At 43.7% G+C, this 22179-nt stretch overlaps 2 long non-coding RNA genes across 2 annotated transcripts; one reads left to right on the top strand and one right to left on the bottom strand.

Annotated features, from left to right (window-relative positions):
* Nucleotides 1-2153: 2153 nt before the first annotated feature.
* Nucleotides 2154-11116, bottom strand: LOC112447069 (uncharacterized). Its single transcript, XR_003035133.2, has 3 exons — nucleotides 10644-11116; nucleotides 2703-2833; nucleotides 2154-2383 (listed from the first exon to the last, which is right to left on the bottom strand). It is a non-coding gene; the product is annotated as an uncharacterized lncRNA (long non-coding RNA).
* LOC112447068 (uncharacterized) lies at nucleotides 7766-17309 on the top strand. Its single transcript, XR_003035131.2, has 2 exons — nucleotides 7766-10566; nucleotides 15556-17309. It is a non-coding gene; the product is annotated as an uncharacterized lncRNA (long non-coding RNA).
* Nucleotides 17310-22179: the final 4870 nt, after the last annotated feature.

Here is a 22179-nt window from a genome sequence, read left to right on the forward strand (position 1 = left end):
GCCATCAACTTTGACTTTGGAACAAACGGAACTGGGCTAACCCCAGCTGAGATGTTATCAAAAGGAAGTTGGATTAGACACTTCCTATTAAACACTGGGTACTTCTTGGGAAGTACTGATATATTTTGAAAATCAGAACACTACTCTCTTCAGGAAACCTTTGCATTTATGGGAAGGGAGGGGAATTTGTTCCCTATGGAGTCTTATTTACCAGCTGCCCTGGCCTTGATCCCTGTCCTCATCTTCCTCTTTGTCCAGGTGTGCGTTCAGTTTCTGGTACTTCCTGGCTTGCCTGGTTCTCCCCCTCAGCCCCAACGAACTGAGCCTTGACTAGATTTTGAACAGAATTTCTTTACTTCTGGTTTGATTAGCGGCTTACAGAGAAAACTACCAAGTCATCCAAAACTCTGCTTGACTGCAGAGCATCTATAATAGTCACCTTGACACAAATGTTGTGAAAAACCCACAGAAAGCAGCTCTCAGACTTCAGTCCTGTCAGCCTGGGTTTCTGGTGATCAATTTCCCTGTCTTGTAGGTCCCCAGCCCAAAGAAACTGCCATCAATTCCCCCTTCACGGATATTGGGAAGTTCTGTGGCGTAGAGTGACAACCACTTTTCTTCTAAGGTATTTAGCAAGCATGCCATATACCCACATATAAATCAGATTAAAGATTTATCAGCTTAAATCACTAAACCAAAATCACTAGTAATCATCATTACAGATGTTTTTAAAACTATGAAGGCCCTATACAATCACCTTCCATCTAAATCATCACTCTGGGAACTACATGGTCACCTGCTGTATTTTCTGAGGAGAAATCTATTAAACAAATAGATAAAAGGATAGAACCCAATTATAACATCGAGTTTTAATTAAAACACAAAATTAAACATTATATTTGTTTTGATCAGTTGTAAGGATGATCCCACTGATTATTTTTATGGAAAACAGTTGCTAATTAATAAATGCCAGAGAGAGAGAGAGAGAAAAGAATAATGAATAGTGAATTCATTATTCAAACTGCCCTGGAGTCCTGGATTTAATCTGGTCCTAAACCATTCATTTCGGGCTGTGCCTTTTAAGGCTGAAGTTTTTTCATTGTCACTCAAGGCAAAAACAGAAGCCTCCTTAAATTATGTTAGAAACAGATCAGCTCCCTGATGACACACACTCCACCAGAGACAGAAAGGAAGGAAAGAATAAGTCCCAAGGTAAATTAACCCCTGATTTACAGCGTCAGGTTTTATCCCCAAGCTCCAGTGCACTGATGCCCGAAAAATTCCACCAATGACTGCACGGTCTGTCGATTCTTGAGGAGGCTGGGGAGGGGGAAGGAGGAATCCCTAGGCTCTTAAACAAATACAACCACATTTAAATGGCCCCTTTTAAAAACACAGCCTTTGTTTTTCAAAGCAGTTTTAGGTTCACAGCAAAATTGAGTGAGAAGAAAAAGAAACTGAATGGAAAGTAGAGAGATTTCCCATATACCCACTGTCCCCACATAAGCACAGGCTCTCCCACATCAGCACCAGGGTGGTACATTTGTCAGGATCGATGAATCAACATTGATACATCATTATCACCCAAAGCCTGCAGTTTACATTAGCGTTCACTTGTAGTGTGATACATTCTGTGGGTTTGGACAAATGTAAAACAACATGTATCCATCATTAGAGTATCATATAGAATCGCTTCAGTGCCTTACAAACCCCCACCTTCTGTCCATGCACTCCTCCCTAACCCCTGGCAAACACTCGTGTTTTGTACCATCTCCATAGTTTCACCTTTTTCAGAATGTCATATTAGTTGGAATATTACAACCTATAGACTTCTAAGATGGGCTTGTTTGACTTTGTAATACGTAATTAAGTCTTCTCCATGGCTTGATAGGATCCTGATTTTTAAAATAATCTTTTCTACTATACTATAGTAGATACTTATAGATATTTATGCCTTAAAACTTTAGAGGAACACTAAACAGTTCTGCTCTTTTCCTGGGATAGCCCTTCTCTTTTCTACCATCTAGGCAGGTCCATGGATCTAAAAGAACTCATGGCCAACCACTTATTAATGTTCTTAGTGTCTATCATGGACCACTGTTCCAATTACTATGGCTGTTGAACAAATATACCCAACATTTAGTGATGCGGTAAAAACATTTATTATGCTCAAAGAATCCGTGGGTCAAGAATTTGGATATAGTACACCAAGCACACCTTGTCTCTGCCCTTCAGTGTTGCAGGCCTCAGCTAGAGGACTTGAAGGCTGGAGGCTGGAATCATCTGAAGGCTCGTCTGTCTAGCAGTTGAAGGTGGCTGTCAGCTGGCGGCATCACTGGTGAAAACATGAATCGCCTCTGAGTGGCAGGGACTTTGCCAGATCCTAGGAATTTATAGTGAAAAACCACGGTTTCTGACTGCAGGACACAAGAAATGATACCAGTGACCAGGTGAACTGGCAATACCACTAACATTTTAAGTTCTAGGGTAGAACTTAAACTGAGGTGCTTCAGAAAAGCATCACAACACATACTGGGAGCTCACAAAAGGTTTCTCAGGGAAACTGTTGCAGAAGCTTATGCAAAATCTCACCTGAGTCTGTGAAAATACAGATGTAGTTCTGTGGGATCTGACTTCAACCCAGGCCTCAGGGCTACTTCCTAAAGCCACTAGTACAGAACCTGTGGTCACACACCACCCACCTGGGTCATCACAAGTCTTTCCTGGTCTCCAGGAGAAAGATACGATGCTGGCAGAAAACTCCCACACCTTCTTCAAGGTGGCAACATAGACCAAACCAGTGCAGGGCAGCCGCTCTGATCTCTGGGGTTACCTGGAACAGTTGACAGGGTCAGTAGGTCATAGAAATGGTCCTGTCAGAATTAATTGCTCCACCAGCTTATGCTGAAAATGGTCTGAGGTCAAAGATGGCAGAATCAGACATGGGCTAATGGCTCGATTCATAGCTCCCTTCCCCCTCCTCCTCCAGTCCAGGCTTCCAAAAGGACTCAGGAGACCCCTGTTCGAAAAAAGATCAAGTTTGCCATCTTCATTTTACAGAAAGGAAACTGAGAACCAGAGAGGTACAAGGGACTCCTGGTAGATGACTCACACCCAAGGTTAGTTTGGGTTTGTTTTGTGTTTTTATGCAAAGCACTAGAAAATATTCCTTTGAAATGTGTGAGCAAGTGTCCAATGTGCAGTGGGGTCTGGTGAGGATTATCAGTCAGTCAATTCCCTAATTGACCTCACATTTGGAGAACGGAAAGGCTACCCACTCCAGTGTTCTGGCCTGGAGAATTCCATGGACTGTATAGTCCATGGTGTCGCAGAGTCTGGGACACGACTGAGCAACTTTCACTCACTCACTTGGGTGGGATACTGCAGATGGATACAGAGGTGGCTGTCCCTACTTCTTAAATGCTTCCACCACACATGGCCGAGGAAGCCATCCTTCCCCCTTCAGCCCCCTCCAACCCGCCCACTTCCCCCTCTTGCTGCCCTGAAGCACACTCAGTTCCCTCAGGGCTGAGAGAGGCGACTGAGGCTGAATGAGTGATATAGCCTTTTAATTTGCTTTTAATTATCATGGCCTGGTAACCCTTCCAAAGACCCTTCACGGAAAGTAGTTTTATTTTTCTACTTATTAACCTCATTCACTAGACTGGAAAAAAGAATTCCCATCCCTCAAGGCCTCTCATTTTCATTCTTCTAATTCTTTTTTTTCAGCACCAGGAAAGTAATGTGTATAAAACCAGAGCCAAGTATATTGTGGTTTCAAACACAAGCCTGTTTGGAGCAGAAGCCCGTGGGATTGCTGCGTTTCAGCCTCAGGGGACAGCCCCAGTGGCCTCAGCCAGTGAAAGGGAGGGGCCTGAATGGCCCTTTGATTCAGCCCAGATCTGGGGGTGGAGGGTGGGGAGGGAGCAGGCCTGTCATTTGACACTCTCTGTTGGGCTTGGCCCTGGGCCTTTCCCTATTCAGGCCTCCCTGGAGCCTGCAAGCCTCTCTGAGGATGCCCCTACTCGGCTAGTTGCTGCCATGCCAGAAATTCCTGGGCCCTCGGAAAGTACACCAGCCACCCCAAGGGCTCTGTGAATTCCACTAGCTTTGAGAATGCTGCTCTTCATAGAGTTCCTCCTCTTAGCACTTCCAAACACACACATACACACACAGAAACAAAAACACAGAGAGATACACACACAGCCACACACACCCCACACCTTGTCCTGCTTTAATAGGGCATTAACCATGTGTTTGCTAGCTGATGTCTGAAGTTTTTATTGTTCTTGTTTGCACGGGAAACCTAAGAGTTAACCAGAAAATTCTTAGAGCTGATGAAAGAGTTTAACAACGATAAGCGACAAATATAGTTATATATATAGCTGTAAATATAGTTATAACCACAACAAATATAGGTTTGGTTATAGCTTTGGATGTTGGATGCGTTTGAACTCTGGCTTCACCACTTAGGATCTCAGACAATTTACTTAACCTCTCTGCACTTCAGTTCCCTCATCTATAAAATGTTATAATAATAAAACTTCCTTCACAGAGTCATCGGGAGACTGAGTGCATTCCGTACATACAAAATGCCTTCAACAGTATCTGGCACATAGTGGGGACTGTGTGAACGTTACCTATTATGATAAAAGTCGCTGGCTCTGAGAGTGGTATACAAAAATTGTTTATATGCCACACATTGCAGCAAATTTTAATGATATTAAAAGATATTATTTTTAAAAGATTGCATTTATATCATTTTAACAAACATAAAATAAGGTGTATAGTTACGTGAGTGCTAAGTCACTTCAGTTATGTCCAATGCTTTGTGACTCCATGGACCATACCCTGCCAGGCTCCTTTGTCCATTGGATTCTCCAGGCAAGAATACTGGAGTGGGTTGCCCTTTCCTACTCCAGGGTATCTTCCCAATCCAAGGATCGAACCCAAGTCTCTTATGTGTCCTGCATTAGCAGGCGTGTTCTTTACTACTGGCACCACCTGGGACACCATATATAGTTATAAATCTAACTAACAATGGCATGCTTTAAGAAGAAAATTATAAAATCTTATAGAGTGTAATTAAAGATGATCCAAATAAGTGAAGAGGAAGATCTCTTATTTAAAGACCTTTACTTCTTCCCCATATTAATCTTTAATTCAAAGAAAGTCCAAACAAAATGTTGACGGGGTACTTTTAGAGTGTAATATATATAGAATTGTACAAGCTGGTTCTATTAATAAATGAAGATTAAAGACCAAATAATTGAGAAGTAGAGTAATAGCAGAGGCTGACAATAGAATGCAGAAACAGAAAAGAATCCAGAAAGACACTCCTGCATTTATGGAAACCTGATAACACAGAAAAAGCAGTTTTACAGATCAGTTGGAATAGGATGAATTATTCAAAAAGCAATGCTAGGGCAATTGGTCAGCCATTAACAAAAACTCAGTTGAATTCCTGCCTTACCCATAGTCTGGACTAAAGACTTCAGTGTGAAAAGCAAAATAAAGAAGACTATCACATTCTTGGGCCAAAGAAAAATTTCTGTTTTTTCTTTCAGTTTTATTGAAATATAATTGACACACAGCAAGGAAGAATTTCTTAAACAAGACTTGGAAAGCACAAATCATAAAGGAAAAGATTGGTGACTATATCTGGGTTAAAATTAACTTCTGTTAATATTTTATTATTCTCTGGTTAACCAAGGTAGATTAATGGTCCTGACTTTCCACTCTTTCCTAGTAATAGAATAATACAAACACATTGGTGCCCTTTTTATGGCGGCTTTTCACTGCCTGCCTTCAAGGAGGTAGAATGCACTTCCACACAAGTGGGCTTGAGCTTGACCACGTGATTTGCTCTGGCCAACAGAATAACATACATGCTGCTCAGCCAGAGATGTTAAATGCCTGGTGCGATTTCCCTTGCCCACTCTCATTTATCATAAGAAGAATATGCCATGAATAGCTTCTGGTGTCTTCAAGTGAGAGCTACATGGAACAAACCTAAGCAGACTTGAAGTCTAAAACAGAGCCACCCTGGCCAACGGACATAACTGTGGGTTAGGAAGATAAAATTCTGTTGCTACAAACCACTGAGGTTTTGGGGGTGATATTTTTACACAGCATTATTTTAGCAATAGCTGAGTAGCACATTAACTTAATTAAAAAATATTTTGGAAGGATATTGGGGGTTCACAGAATCAATAGCAGAATGGAGGCTTGGAAATAGGCAGGAATTAGGATATTTCTGGAGGAAAGGATTCAAACGCCAGCAGGAAGTCTCAAAGCAGGTTCTAGAAGGCTGGGGTGAAATAGAACTCCTTTCTGTTTCTTTGATCCTCCTGTCAAGATTCAAATACCAAGTAGAGAGCATGTAACTGTCCTAGCCTGCGCCATCTCTCTACCCATTAATGAAGGAGTGCTGGAATCTTGGTCACTGCTCCAAGTGGGACACATCCAGTGGGAAGAAAGAATGCCCAAAAGGAAATCATGTGCTTTTAATTTTTTTTTTTTTTTGCCGCAACACATGACTTGTGGGATCTTAGTTCCTTGACCAGGGATTGAACCCATTCCCCCTGCATTGGAAGCACAGAGTCACAACCATAGGACCACTAGGCAAGTCTATAAATGATGTAGTTTTGAAAAAAGGGGTTTGAAACTGGGCAGCCAGAAACAAGAAATGGCCATGACTCATACTGACCACTCCAGTACTCTTGCCTGGAAAATCCCATGGATGGAGGAGCCTGGTAGGCTGCAGTCCATGGGGTCACTAGGAGTCGGACACGACTGAGCGACTTCACTTTCACTTTTCACTTTCATGCACTGGAGAAGGAAATGGCAACCTACTCCAGTGTTCTTGCCTGGAGAATCCCAGGGACAGGGGAGACTGGTGGGCTGCGGTCTCTGGGGTTGCACAGAGTCGGACACGACTGAACCGACTTAGCGGCAGCAGCAGCAGCAGCAGCATACTGACCAAGCAACCTTCTGGTTATGCTATTTCTTCCACTGAGGCAGGGCCTACAGCAGAGAATACTCAGCGCTGTTTGTACTTACCTTGTCCCTTGGACAGCAAGGAGACCAAACCAGTCAATCCTAAAGGAAATCAAACCTGAATATTCATTGGAAGGACAGACGCTGAAGCTGAAGCTCCAATACTTTGGTCACCTGATGCCAAGAGCCAACTCAATGGAAAAGACTCTGATGCTGGGAAAGATTGAAAGCAGGAGGAGAAGGGGGCAACAGAGGATGAGATGGTTGGATAGCATCACTGACTCAATGGACATGAGTCAGTGTTGAGCAAACTCTGGGAGATAGTGAAGGACAGGGAAACCATGCTGCAGTCCATGGGGTCGCAAAGAGTCAGACATGACTTAGCAACTGAACGACAACAACAATATTTACTTGTCAATAATGATATTTTTCACAGTTAATTCATGCTTGGTCTTGAGAAAATGCTGTCCATTCCTTGCTAGAACTGTGTTCCTGTGACTGTGTAGGACCTCTGCATTCCAAGTGACTTAATTAAGGTAATGCTTCCTGGGGAGCGTCACTTAGCCACTCGGTGGCCTCCTCGATGTCTCCACTGAGGCCACCATTTTCCAACAGAAGAGACTAGAGGAATAGACCAGACAGAGTAAAGGGAAGAGCAGGAAGCAGGTTGGTTGGTATTAGATTTTACTTTGAAAACCTAGATATCAGAACAGGCTTTAGCTCACGTAACCAGCTGGGCATAATTGGACTAATTTTGTGTTGGGGAAGAACTCAAACAGAACTTTGTTTTAGAAGAATTATTCTTTTAGGCTGTATGGGTGGGAGAAGAGAAAGGAACAACTGGGCATGGAGTCTGTTTGTCTCTATAATGTAGCTTTTCAAGCTAGAAGTGTAATCATGGGGAACTTCTTGGAAATCAGTTTCCAACTCCCCAGAAGTCCCCTATCCAAGGCCAAGTCAAGCCCTGTTCTGCTAATCATCAGAAACTAGATGAAATCAGCTGTGTTCATGACTGCCTGGGGTGGCATCAGTGAAGGAATGGTGGTGTTTCTACATCAGGAGCTCTCAGACTGTGGGCCATGAATCCTCTGGAGAGCCTTGGAGTTGTTGCAAGAGGCTCCAAGTATATAAACATCCCAACCACAGTCTGAGGCTGGGTAGATAACATATCGTATATGTCTGCACTCAGTTCCATTCAGTTCAGTTCAGTCGCTCAGTCGTGTCCAACTCTTTGCAACCCCATGAATTGCAGCACGCCAGGCCTCCCTGTCCATCACCAACTCCCGGAGTTCACTCAGACTCATGTCCATCGAGTCGGTGATGCCATCCAGCCATCTCATCCTCTGTCGTCCCCTTATGTCTGCACTACTCTTCCCTAAATGTATGAAGAAGTGCTTGGATTTAATTCAATGAAAATTCACTTTCAAGAGTTACTAGAGTCATAAGTTTCTTGTTAGTATAGACTTTTCTCAACCAATAAGTATCACTGCCAGGTAAGTTTTCAAACTAAATATAGCTCCTGTCTCACTGATAGTGACTGCAGCCATGAAATTGACAGACACTTGCTCCTTGGAAGAAAAGCTATGACCAACCTGCTGATGTGCTCAGTCATGACCAACTCTTTGTGACCCCATACTGTAGCTTGCTAGGTTCCTCTGTCCATGAAATCTCCCAAGCAAGAATACTGGAGTGGGTTGCCATTTCCTTCTCCAGGGTGACCAACCTAGGCAGCATATTAAAAAGCACAGACATTACTTTGCCAACAATGGTCCATCTAGTCAAAGCTATGGTTTTTCTAGTAATCATGTATGGATGTGAGAGTTGTACTATAAAGAAAGCTGAACACCGAAGAATTGATGCTTTTGAGCTGGGTTGTTAGAGAAGACTCTTGAGAGTCCCTTGGACGGCAAGGAGATCAAATCAGTCAATCCTAAAGGAGATCAGTCCTGGGTGTTCATTGGAAGGACTGAGGCTAAAGCTGAAGCTCCAATACTTTGGCCACTTGATGCCAAGAACTGACTCATTGGAAAAAACCCCGATGCTGGGAGAGATTGAAGGCAGGAGAAGGGGACGACAGAGGATGAGATGGTTGGGTGGCATCACTGACTAGATGGACATGAGTTTGAGCAAACTTCAGGAGTTGGTGATGGACAGGGAAGTCTAGTGTGCTGCAGTCCATGGGGTTGCAAAGAGTCAGATGTGGCTGAGCGACTAAACCAAACAGTCTCACTGAATTGATGTGAGGTTTAATTGATTAGCACATGCAGGCTCTTAGTTCTTGAAACAGACTAAAAGTTCAGCAAATACAAACAATTATTTAAAGCAAGCTTCATGCTTAAAAGGGGGGAACTACTCATTTTTTATGATCTCTAGAACCATTCTTGTGCCACGGAGTTTTAACAGCTTTATGAATTATATCATAAATCTTGTGAAGAGGAAAGAAATACTTTGAAATCTGTTGATCCTGCTGCTTCTAATGCAGAAAATCCCTGTGCCTATAAACCCTTCTCAACCCTGGTAGAAGGCATCCTTGGAAAAGAGCCCGTATCTCTTTGATTGACAGCCTGAATGAGAGAGGCCAAACCCAGAGACCTCGGGACTCTAGTGCAGCATTCATGTTTCCTCCAGGGATGAACAATTAACCGCTGGCCTGGAAAATTCCATGAACAGAGGAGCCTGGCGGGCTACAGCCCTGCTGCTGCTGCTGCTAAGTCGCTTCAATCGTGTCCGACTCTGTGCGACCCTATAGACGGCAGCCCACGAGTCTTCCCCGTCCCTGGGATTCTCCAGGCAAGAACACTGGAGTGGGTTGCCATTTCCTTCTCCAATGCATGAAAATAAAAAGTGAAAGTGAAGTCGCTCAGTCGTGTCCGACTCTTCGCGACCCCATGGACTGCAGCCTACCAGGCTCCTCCGTCCATGGATTTTCCACGCAAGAGTACTGGAGTGGGGTGCCTTGTCCGCAGCCCAAGGGGTCGGAAAGAGTCAGACACGACTGAACGACTGAGCGCGCTTGCACATTCAGTCAATGCAGCTTGCCCACCGGAAAACCCAACCGCTACTACTATGGTAACCACAAGATGTCGCTGTGACCCAAAATTTCACACCAGGGCTACCCGCGCAGCCCCAACCCCTCCACCCCTCCACCCCCGGGGGTGGAGGGCAAGACCTCCGTTCATTTTCAAAGCTTTCTTTCTCAGGGCTTCCCAAACCCTTACCGAGCAAACCGAATCAGCTGAGGTCTTGTTAAAATGCATGTTCTAATTCAATAGACCTGGGGCGGAGCCTGAAATCCTGCATTTCTAACAAGCTCTCAGGTGGTGCCGAAGCTGGAGCTTTCAGCATTTCTGCATTGTTGTTTTGATGTGGCCTGGGAGTAAGAAGTAGACCCGAAAAGCGGGCCCCATTCTACTCCTTGCCTTTCAGAGGTAGTGGAGAGGAAGAAGAAATCAAAATGAGAAACAACAAAAGAAAAAGAGGGCCGCTTTCTTTTAACGTGCCAGTCTCACGAGCCTCCTGCCGTTCTTGATCAGAAGAGTGACTGACGTGGCAGGCGCCCCAGTCAAGGTGAGCGGTAAGGAAGGTCAGAAAGGGTTTTCCCAGAGCGTTCTTTCTCTGACACGAGGGCTCATTAAATAACTTACCGCAGAACTTAGTGTTTCACTTGGTGTTTTATACCATTTGGCTGAAGCCAAATGCTTCAGCACACACTCCATAGCTCCCCGCAAAAGCCGGGTTTCCAATAGAGTTCATATAAATGGGTTGGGGGAAGCCAACCTGCGAAATGAAGCGGTGGACTAGCCGGAAGAGACGCCCGGCCGATGGTGTTGCTCTAGCATGCACAATGGGCTCTATTTTAATAACAAGAACTTCTGCTTTCTGCTTCCGGAAAGGCCCCGCGGGGAGCAATCGACGAAGTGAAACTGCTTCTAACCCTTCTCTGGGGCCCTAGCTTCAAGGTTAGATGCACGCTGCAAAATGAGAAGTTACAGTGCCTCTGAGTTGCTGCTTTTCTTGACCCTTTTTTTTTTTTTAAATCTGGCTTGGTTTTTCTTTTTTAGTGATCTTCGCTTATCATTTGTGTCCTTTTGGGGCCTGAAGCCCCCAAAGTCCTTTGGTTTTAAGACAGAGATTTCAAAATGAAAAACAAAGGGCTATCTATTCAGTTTTGATATATCAGTTCAGTGTAAAGCTTAGCCAGCTTTTTGCTTGTAAAGTCTCAAGAAGATCTTGGCTCTAAGTTCTTGTCTAAGATTCTGGAATTAATTTACCCCCTCCATCCTCTCCTGAGCCTCCTTAGGGGGCAAACCTGCCTATCCAATGGGCATAAAATATGCTGCAGCATGGGCTTCCCTGGTAGCTCAGATGGTTTAGAATCCGCTTGCAATACAGGAGACCCCGGTTTGATTCCTGGTGGAAAAGATCCCCTGGAGAAGGAATAGGCTACCTACTCCAGCATTCTTGGGTTTCCTAGATGGTTTAGCCGGAGCATCCTCCCACAGTGCAGGAGACCTGGGCTCGATTTCTGGGTCGGGAAGTTTCCCTGGAGGAGGGCATGGCAACCCACTCCAGTATTCTTGCCTGGAAAATCCCCATGGACAGAAAAGCCTGGCAGTCCATGGGGTTGCAAAGAGTCAGGCACGACTGAGCGACTAAGCACAGCTCATGCGGCAGGGTGTCCTAGCCAAACCCAAACTGGGAAGAGAAGTTTGGCTGTTTGGGTAATGTTCACTCTTCTCTATTTGTAGGCATAAATTTATATGCATAAGTAGGGGATTGTGTTTCGGGGAGACACCAAGGAGGGGTGGGAAAGAGTACGGATAGTGGAAGGGACAGGGTGCCGTTTCATACTCCTTGCCCCCCTGGACTGGTTTAGAGCTCCCAGGAAGGATAGGAGTGAGTGCTGAACAAATGGATTTCCTTAGAGACTGGGTGAAACTCTGGATCCCAACATAGCAGCTTTGAAATGCTGAGATGTTAACACCCAGTTTTGAGGAAAGAGGTTTCGTTGTTGTTTTTAATCTCATCTAGCAGATGTAGTTCAACTATTTGTTTTGATTATATAAACCACATACTTGCCTTGGGGAAGCTGATTTCTGGAACTTTTTCTAAAGAATAAAATGTTTTAAAATTCTAATTCGAACTCACTATATACATTGTAAAGGCTAAGAAAAAAGACACAATTTTATGGTATTTGCACAGTTAAGAATCCTGAAACAATCATGTACAAAAACTGGGAACGGAAACAGCAAAGGACCAAAGTTTGTTTTTGCCCAATAGGCTAATGACTCACAATTTCACCTTCATAATTTATTATTATTAAACATCAGAAGATATTTTTTTCTTCACTTTCACTTTTCAGAAAAATATTATAGAAAAGAAGCCAACAGAATACTTGACAATGTTTTTAAGTGGGCAGAAATTTAAATTTTTTGTTATTATTTTGATTACACATACTTATGGTACTATTTTTATTGGAATGAGTATGTGGTGTTTTCCTTTCCTTGTTGTTGTTGCTCAGTTGCCCAGTCATGTCTGACTCTGCGACTCCATGGACTGCAGCACACCAGGCCTCCCTGTCCCTCGCCATCTCTCAGAGTTTGGCCAAGTTCGTGTTCATTGCATCAGTGAAGCTATCCAGCCATCTCATCCTCTGACGCCCTCTTCTCCTTCTGCCCTTGATCTTTCCCAGCATCAGGGACTTTTCCAGTGAGTCTTCTGTGTGCATCAGATGACTAAAACACTGGAGCTTCAGTTTCAGTCCTTCCAGTGAATATTCAGGGTTGATCTCCCTTAAGATTGACTAGTTTGATCTCCTTGCTGTCCAAGGGACTTTCAAGAGTCTTCTCCAGCACTACACTTTGAAGGCATCAATTCTTTGGTGTTCTTGCCTTCTTTACGGCCCAGCTCTCACAACCCTACGTGACCACTGAGAAGACCATAGTCTTGACTATATGGACCTTTGCTGGCAGAGTAATGTCTCTGCTTTTCAATATACTGTCTTGGTTTGTCATCCCTTTACTGCCAAGAAACAGTCGTCTTCTAATTTCATGGCTGCAGTCACGGTCCGCAGTGATTTTGGAGCCCAAGAGGAGGAAATCTGTCATTATTTCCACCTTGTCCCCTTCTATTTGCCATGCAGTAATGGGGCCAGATGCCATGATCTTTGTTTTTTTAATATTTAGTCTTAAGCCAGCTCTTTCACTCTCCTCCTTCACCCTCATCAAGAAGCTCTTTAGTTCCTCTTTGCTTTCTGCCATTAGAGTGGTATCATCTGCATATCTGAAGTTGTTGATGTTTCTCCTGCCCTTCTTAATTCCAGTTTGTAAGTCATCCAGCCCGGCATTTCTCATGATGTGCTTAGCATATAGATTAAACAAATAAGGTGAGAGTAGACAGCTCTGTCATACTCCTTTCTAGATTTGAACCAATCAGTTGTTCCATGCAAGGATCTAACTGTTGCTTCTTGACCCGCATGCAGGTTTCTCAGGAGACAGGTTAGAGCTTTCCACAGTTTGTCATGATCCACACAGTCAAAGACTTTAATGTAGTCGATGAAACAGAGATAGATGTTTTTCTGAAATTCCCTTGCTTTCTCTATCATCCAGCGAATGTTGGCAATTTGTCTGTAGTTCTTCTTCCTTTTCTAAACCCAGTTTGGACATCTGAAAGTTCTTCATTCACATAATGCTGAAGCCTAGCACACAAGATTTTAAGCAGGACCTTACTAGCATGGGAGATGACAGCAACTGTCCAATGGTTAGCACATTCTTTGGTACTACCCTTCTTGGGAATTGGGATGAGGATTGACCTTTTTCAATGCTGTGGCCACTGCTGGGTTTTCCAGATTTGCTGACATAGGAATGCAAAACCTTGATGGCATCCTCCTTCAGGGATTTGAATAGTTCTGCTGGAATTTCACTAGCTTTATTAATAGCAGTGCTTCCTAAGACCCACTTGACTTCCCACTCCAGAATGTCTGGCTCTAGATGACTAACCACACTATCGTAGTAATCTGGTTTTTAAGATCTTTCTTATATAGTTCTTCCGTGTATTCTTTCCATCTCTTTTTGATCTCTTCAGCATTTTGGTCTGTACCATTTTTATCCTTTATTATGCCTATAAAAGGCCTCTTTCCTTAGTGTATTTAATTAGGAAGGTTTCTGAGATTGTGTATGTAGCCACAATTACTTTTTATTTTAAAAAGTTGACTGGGTACTTTAGAGAATTGGTAGTTTTATAGTGTATATTTATGTGCACTCAAATCAATAATAAGTTTTGTTTCTGAAGGTTTATTTATCTATTTCTCTAGCAGAGTCATTTAATATGACATCAGGTTTTAAATTATTTGTCATTTTCAGATAAAACTCTAAGCACTGATAGGATTGTCTTATGTTTCCCAATTTTTTTATTGAGACATAATTCACATATAATATTACAGTAGTTTCAGATGTACAATATAATGGTTCACTATTTGTATATATTGCAAAATGATCCCTGCTGCTGCTGCTGCTGCTGCTAAGTCGCTTCAGTCGTGTCCGACTCTGTGCGACCCCATAGACGGCAGCCCACCAGGCTCCGCCATCCCTGGAATTCTCCAGGCAAGAACACTGGAGTGGGTTGCCATTTCCTTCTCCAATGCATGAAAGTGAAAAGTGAAAGTGAAGTCGCTCAGTCATGTCCGACTCTTAGCGACCCCATGGACTGCAGCCCACCAGGCTCCTCAGTCCATGGGATCTTCCAGGCAAGAGTACTGGAGTGGGGTGCCATTGCCTTCTCTGAAATGATCCTACGATGTCTAATTAACATGTCACCATACAGAGTTAAGAATTTTTCTTTCTTGTGATGAGAATGTTCAAGATCTACACGTTTAGCAACTTTCAAATATGCCATACGGTATATTAACTATAGTCACCATACTGTACATTGTATCCCCTTGGCTTACTTTATAACTAGCAATTTGTACCTTTTCATCCCCTTCACTCATTTCACTCACACCCCTACCCCTGCTTCTATCAACCATAAGTCTGTTTTCTGTATCTATGAGCTAGGGGTTTTTTTGTTGTTGTTTTTAGCTTTGTTTTAGAGTCCATGTATAAGTGAGATTATATAGTATTTGTCTGTCTCAGCCTACCTTATTTCACTTAGCATAATGTCTTCAAGGTCTATTCATGTTGTTACAAATGGCAAGATTTTTTAATGACTAAATAATAGTCCATTGTTTATATACCACATTTTCTTTATTCATTGACTATCCATGGGCATGTAGATTAGTTCCATATTTTGGCTATTGTAAATAGTGCTAAAATGAACATGAGGGTGTATATTCTTTTCAAATTAGTGGGTTTGTCTTTTTTTTTTTTTTCAGATACCCAGGTATGGAATTGCTGGATCATATGGTAGTCCTTTTTAATTTTTTGAAAAAACTCCCTACTGTTTTTCATAATGGCCATACCAATGTACATTTCTATCAACAGTGCGCTAAGGTTCCTTTTTCTCCACATCTTCTCCAACAATTGTTATCTTTTGTCTTTTGGATGATGGCCGTTCTAACAGGTGTGAACTGATCCTGTTGACTAGGTGCGACTCTGGATCCTAGCATTGCAGCTTTGAGATGCTGAGATGTTGACATCCAGTTCTGAGGAGAAAGAGACTGAATCCACCACTACGTGGGGCTCAGCGTGGCTCCTCACCACAAGATGAATGGATTTGGGATTATTAGGAGGAGCACTCTTAACATGAAGATTAACACAGTCTGGAAGGCACTTCATTCGGCAATATCAATGGTGCAAGGCTCCTTCCTGGACCTTGACAGGCCCCAGGCTAGCCCCCTGAGATAGCTGAAGTGGAGTAGACTGTGGTAGCACCAGACCATGAGTGTGGCTGACGGTGTGGAGTGTGAGCATGTGCAAGGCCCCTTGGGGTCTCATACAAGTATTCATGGGGACCGAGAATGAGGCTCCTTGATGTTGATGAGCCTTCTCTGTAGCCACAGGCAGTGAGGACTGACAGCATTCAGGTTATACACCAAATCATGCCAATTGCTCTTGTGCAACAATATCCTTCCATCCAAGAACAAGGTCCAGCAGGACAGTAGTTAGTTTCCAAGCTCATGGGAGGCTGAATAGCAGAAAAGATATGAAAGCCAGCTCTATAATCAGACTGCCTGGGTTTCTCACTATAATCAGACTAACCATGAAACCTTAACCTTTTGATACCTTGGGTATCAAAATACCCAAGAGAATAATAATAAAATGTAATTCATAGGTCTATGAGAATTAACAAGTAAAACTCATGACAGCCTTAGAACAGTGACAGACATGTATAAACCCCAAGAAAGGTCAGCAGTTTGTATTATTACACAATGTACCAGGATACTTAAAACAGCATCATGGAGACTGATTCAGCTCTTTTCTAGAAACAAAAGAAGCAGGAGGAGGGCTGATTGGTCTCTGGATCCCCATGGGGCTAGTGAGTCTAGGAGTTAGAAGACAATGAGATTGCAACACTATTTATAACAGCCAGGATATGGAAGTGACCTAGATGTCCATCAGGAGATGAATGGGTCAAGAAGTTGTGGTCCTTATATACAATGGAATATACTCAGCCATAAAAAAAGAATGAATTTGAGCCCTAATGAGGTAGATGATCCTAGAGCCTGTTATACAGAGTGAAGTAAGTCAGAAAGAAAAAAACAAATATCCTATATTAACGCATACATATGGAGTCTAGAAAGATGAACCTCTTTGCAGGGGAGGAATAGAGATGCAGACATAGAGAACAGACTTGTGAGCGCAGCAGAGGAAGGAGAAGGTGGGACAAATTGAGAGAGTAGCGCTGAAACATATGCATTACCATATGTAAAATAGTTGTGTCCAACTCTTTGTGACCCCATGGACTATAGCCCGCCAGGTTCTTCCATCCATGGGATTTTCCAGGCAAGAATACTGTAGTGGCTTGCCATTTCCTTCTCCAGGGGATCTTCCCAACCCAGGGATTGAACCCCGGTCTCCAGCATTGAAGGCAGATTCTTTACCACTGAGCCACAAGGGAAGCCCCATAATACAGATAGCTAGTGGAAAGTTGCTGTATAACACAGGAAGCTCCATCTGGCACTCTGTGACAACCTGGAGGGATGGGAGGGTGGTTCAAGAATGAGGGGACGTATGTACACATATGGCTGATTCATGTTATTGTCTGGAAATGCAATTGTATATTGTATAGAAAACAATGCAACATTGTAAAGCAATTATCCTCCAACTAAAAATAAAGAAGACAATGAGAGCCAGTAGCTGGTAGAGGTTCCTCCAGCATTTTTCTCTGGCCCATTTTTTCCCCCCAGGGTCACAGGTATTGTGCTTCCAGGATGACAAACACTTCAGTGCCTTAGGATTAGAGAGTTTGTGGGCACAGCTAAGGCTCTAACTTCCTCTTTGGGGAGAACAGAAGTTAATAATGTGTTACTCTCACCCATCATGAGGTAAAATGAGATTCTTCTTTCAGGTTTTATAAAAACCCTATGAGGAACTTCCTATAACCTTAATATGGTGGAATTTGCCTTTTTCAATATGTCAGACCCATCAGTCTCAGCACGAACTTTCACCACATCCCCGTTAGCACTCAAGGCAAAGACTGTTCTGCTGCCAATAACTTACTTTAAAACTGAAAAAAAGACATTGTGCCTCCAAGAAATAAGAAGCAATGTATGTTCTGGCTGCTTACACCAGGATATTCTCCTTCTCAAAGCTGCCTCTAGGGTGTGCAGGGTTGTAGGAAAAAAATTTTGTGGAGCTCCTGTCTATATAAATAATCTGATTTTAAAATGTTTCTAAAAGTACAGACCTATGTGAAGTATAGTGACTTATTCCTGGAGATCGGTAGAGAGGAGTCACCTGTACATTGTTTACTGTCTATTTGGTAAATCAAAAAATTCTTTACAGAGTCCAAGCACTGTCTCTTCCTGTTCAAATCCAAGAACCATCTCTTCAGGTACTTTATTGTCCAATGTAATGTTCCTGGAGAGTTTCCACCAGAAATAAATAGTAGCAATGCTGTAATTAATCACAGGACCAGGGCTCTTCAGGACCTATTTCCATTAAACAGCATAGATCTTTTTGTGTCTTCAGTTCCCTGCTAGCATGTCTCTAACAATGGTTTTATTATTACTCATGACCCTGCATCATCTGTCCACACTTCCTTCCAATTACTCTCTCTCAAAGGTTGGTGGTACTGTGCCTTGTTGATACAAGTCTTCCAAAAAGTAGGCGGGGAAATGTAAACAAATATTTGTTTTCTGGTCTTATTAAGTTTACCATTCAGAATTTTATGGTGGAAACAGAGAATAAGGCAGATCCCAGCCTGGACTCTTGAGGCGGGAATCACTGCATCTCTAGAATGGGAGCCCTTTCGGTGTTGACTGAACACACACCACTGACGGTGGGGAGGGTAGTGAGGGGTCCGTGCGTGAAGACAGAGGCTCAGCTCCACCGCTACAAAATAGGAACTTCCCTCGTCCACATGACTTAGGGCTGGAGAGCATGATTTCACCATGTCAGCAGGAGGCAAGAGAAGACAATAACCAGAAGACTCATTGGTGTTCAGTCTTGAAAGCCACGCTCCAAGGACTACTTAGTACCTGGCACATAGCCTGCAGCATGGTGGATATCACCCTGGATGCCGGAGGCTCAGGGGTCATGGCGGGGTAGCATCCACTGTCACACCTGCCTCAGGTACTGAAGACAGGAGGTGGCACCACACTCAAATCACAGAGGGACACGGGCTTACATGGTGGCTCAAGCCCAAGGGTTAGTGGTAAACTGTTGGTATCCCATACCCCCAAAGTCATTCTGTGGTCAAGAGAGTTACCCCAAACCAGCATGTGTGTACCATTCTGGCCCGATCTTGAGTGATTCCACAGTTTCAACCAGCAGAAGTGAGCTGCTTGCCAGACTGTCCACCTCAGATGGGGACCCAACACCAGTCCCTGAGAACACCCATAGGCATGAAATCCAGAGCTCTGTAGGATACCTGGTTGGCCTCCTGTGTGAGGCAGAGGGTCAGGGAGCACCCTGAATGATCAAGTGAAGACCAGGGTCTATGCAGGTCTGGATCTGGGCTAGGGACATCCATCTTGGAGGACTTTGTCAGGCCTGGGCAGTACCAGACCCTAAGAATAAAACCATCACTACAGACATGCTATCAGGGAACTACAGCGAGAAAGAGAAAATTCAAGGAAGTCTCTCCAGAGATCTGGGTGTTGGGGAGAGCGGACAGAGTCTGAGATGTGGGCCACAGCAGAGACCTTGTCGACCCAGAACTTCCATTACTCCTCTTGAAGAGCTGATACAGCAATAAGAACAGAGGAAGTGATGGGGGATTGACCCATAAAACCCATTTGTGGTGATCCATATAATCGCAGACTCTGAAGTCATTCAAGGGCAACCCACAGCAAGACCCTCAGATGAAGCAGAATCCAACAGGAGGAAGTAAAGGGAAGAGCCAAGGCGGGGGCAGAGGGGACAGCCTAGTGGCGGCTGGGCCAGGAAAATGAAAGAAAGTGGAAGTCACTCAGTCAGCTCTGCCTCTTTGCGACCCCATGAACTATACAGTCATGGGAATTTTCCAGGCCAGAATACTGACGTGGGTATAGCCTTTTCCTTCTGCAGGGAATCTTCCCAACCCAGGGACTGAATCCAGGTCTCCCACATTGCAGGCGGATTCTTTACCAGCTGAGCCACAAGGGAAACCCAAGAATACTGGAGTGGGTAGCCTATCCCTTCTCCAGTGGATCTTCCCAACCCAGGAATCGAATGGGATCTCCTGCATCGCAGTTAGATTCTTTACCAGCTCAGCTACCAGGGAAGCCCAGTCCCAGAAAATGTAAGCAAAAATATACTTGCTGAGTGTGAGGAGTGCTCCCTGACTGGTAAATCTATGTGCCTGATTTACAACAAGGCCCAGCACTGAGGTGGGTGGACTTGGCTGCCCTGCTGGACCTCAGAAGAGCAGAGGAGGTCAATCAATGAAGTGTCTACAGACAAACTGTTTTTCCTTCAGAAAATCCTTGGAGAGAAGCTATGTGCCAGGCACTGTCCTGGGCAAAGGTGGAGACAACATCTGTGAGCAAAGCAGAAAAAATCTCTGCTCTAAAGGAGTTTGCATTCTAGTGGGGGAAGACAGAATAAGCAAAATAAGTAGAAAAATGATAACAGAGGGCTGAGATCAGTACCAGAGGCAGAGGGGTGGAAAATGGAGCTAGGGGACTGTGGGAAGCTTCCCCAGCAGAGCATCAGTGATAAAGTTGTCCTTGCAACCTCCTGGGGAAACCAGGATCCCAATTATTCTTCATCCTTTATATAGAGAACATGTTCTGGCTTGTGGATAAATGGTGGTTAATCTGAGAAGCAGCCCCAGGTCATGAGTTACTGATAAAACAAGCACATTGTTTTAGGTGTATTGGGTTGCCAATGCAGGATGCCTTGGTGAGTACGGAGAGACTGCAGACAAGAATCCAAATCTCAAATAATTGTGAGGAAGACTTAGGGGTTGTCCAGCTGCTGAAATTAGAAGTTGCTGAGAGCTAAGCCTAATGTGTTATTTTTTTTAATTGTAATAAAATGTCTATTAAAAAAAGACTGTGTCTACTAAATTGAGAACTGGAATAACTGCCATGAATAATCCAATCCTGAAAACTTTAGGGCTGTTCCAAATTAACTAATCTGTAAAAGTAAAAGTCTTTACACTGAGTAATTTATGCAAGATTTTCAGAATCCTCATACAGTATGTCTGACTCCAGAAGCCCTGAAGCACACTGATATCAGCAGCCCAGATGCTGGGTGCCTGGGAAGAAAGGCATTCTCTCTGTCCTCTGCCATAGCTCCACTGTGGTTTCCTAGGGTTTCCCCTTTTACCAGACAGACCAGGAAGGAGGAAGAGGGACATTCAGTCTCAGGGCTGCTGAACTCCAGCACCTCAGAGTAGACAGCCATGGGCCAAAGGGAAACATACCCTGGCTTCTAGATCCACATCAGACTTCTCCCTACACTCTCAGGGACCTTCCTGAGAACTCTTTTTTAAATGATCACTAGTGTGAGAAATTCATAAAACCACAAATCATAAGGAAATAAAGTTAGATGTGGAACCCAGTTTTAGCCTGCTTAGGAGATTGGTTTTATTAGATTGAATGAGCTGAGATAGATGTTTTCCTAAGTCAAGTATATATGTGTTCAGTTGCTCGGTGTGTCCAGCTCTTTGAGACCTCATGGACTGTAGCCCATGAGGCTCCTCTGTCCATGGGATTCTCCAGGTAATAATACTGGAGTGGTTACTATGCCCTCCTCCAGGGGATCTTCAAGACCCAGGAGTCAAACCCAAGTCTCTTGCATCTCCTGCATTAGCAGGCAGATTTTTTTTTTTTTAACCACTGCACCATCTGGGAAGCCTTTCGTAAGTTAAGAACAACCAAATATTGGCAAATTCACTGATTCAAGCTATATTCAGGAATCCTTCAATTATGGATTCTCTGTCTTCTCTTTCAAACTTTAACCTATGCCTGATCTTACTCTTTGGCTTCTCAGAATTCACCTTCAAATTCCACTCTCTGTCTTAAAGCTGGGCTTCCCAAGTGGCTCAGTTAATAAAGAATCCACTTGCAATGTAGGAGACGCAAGCAGATACAAGTTTCCCAGGTCAGAAAGATCCCCTGGAGGAGGGAATGGCAAGCCACTGCAGTATTCTTGCCTGGAGAATCCCATGGACAGAGGAGCCTGGCAAGCTACAGGCCATAGGGTCGCACAGAGTTAAACATGACTATGCAACCGAGCATGCGTGCACATCCTGAAGCCAGTTGAGTCCCTGCTAAGTTTCTCTAGTTAATCCAATGTCCATTCCATGAAAGTTCATTGAGCATCTTTTCTGAACCATGGACTGAACAAACTGCTGCTGATACGAGGGCAGAGGGAAGTCTGTCCTTACTTTGTGGAGCTCATAGAAGAGGGAGAATGGGTTTTAAAAACATATGTAATCAATTTGGTGATATAAATACGTCCAAAGTGTTATAGAGAATTGAGGAGCATCATGCTTGGGAAAGAAATGAGGACGGTTTCAAAGAAGAGTCAATATTTGGATTTGGCCTGAAGGATGTATAAGATTTCCTGAACAAGCTAGGGCAGGCAAGTATCA

This window comes from Bos taurus, chromosome 6 (genome assembly GCF_002263795.3).
Source record: "Bos taurus isolate L1 Dominette 01449 registration number 42190680 breed Hereford chromosome 6, ARS-UCD2.0, whole genome shotgun sequence".
Classification (NCBI taxonomy): domain Eukaryota; kingdom Metazoa; phylum Chordata; class Mammalia; order Artiodactyla; family Bovidae; genus Bos; species Bos taurus.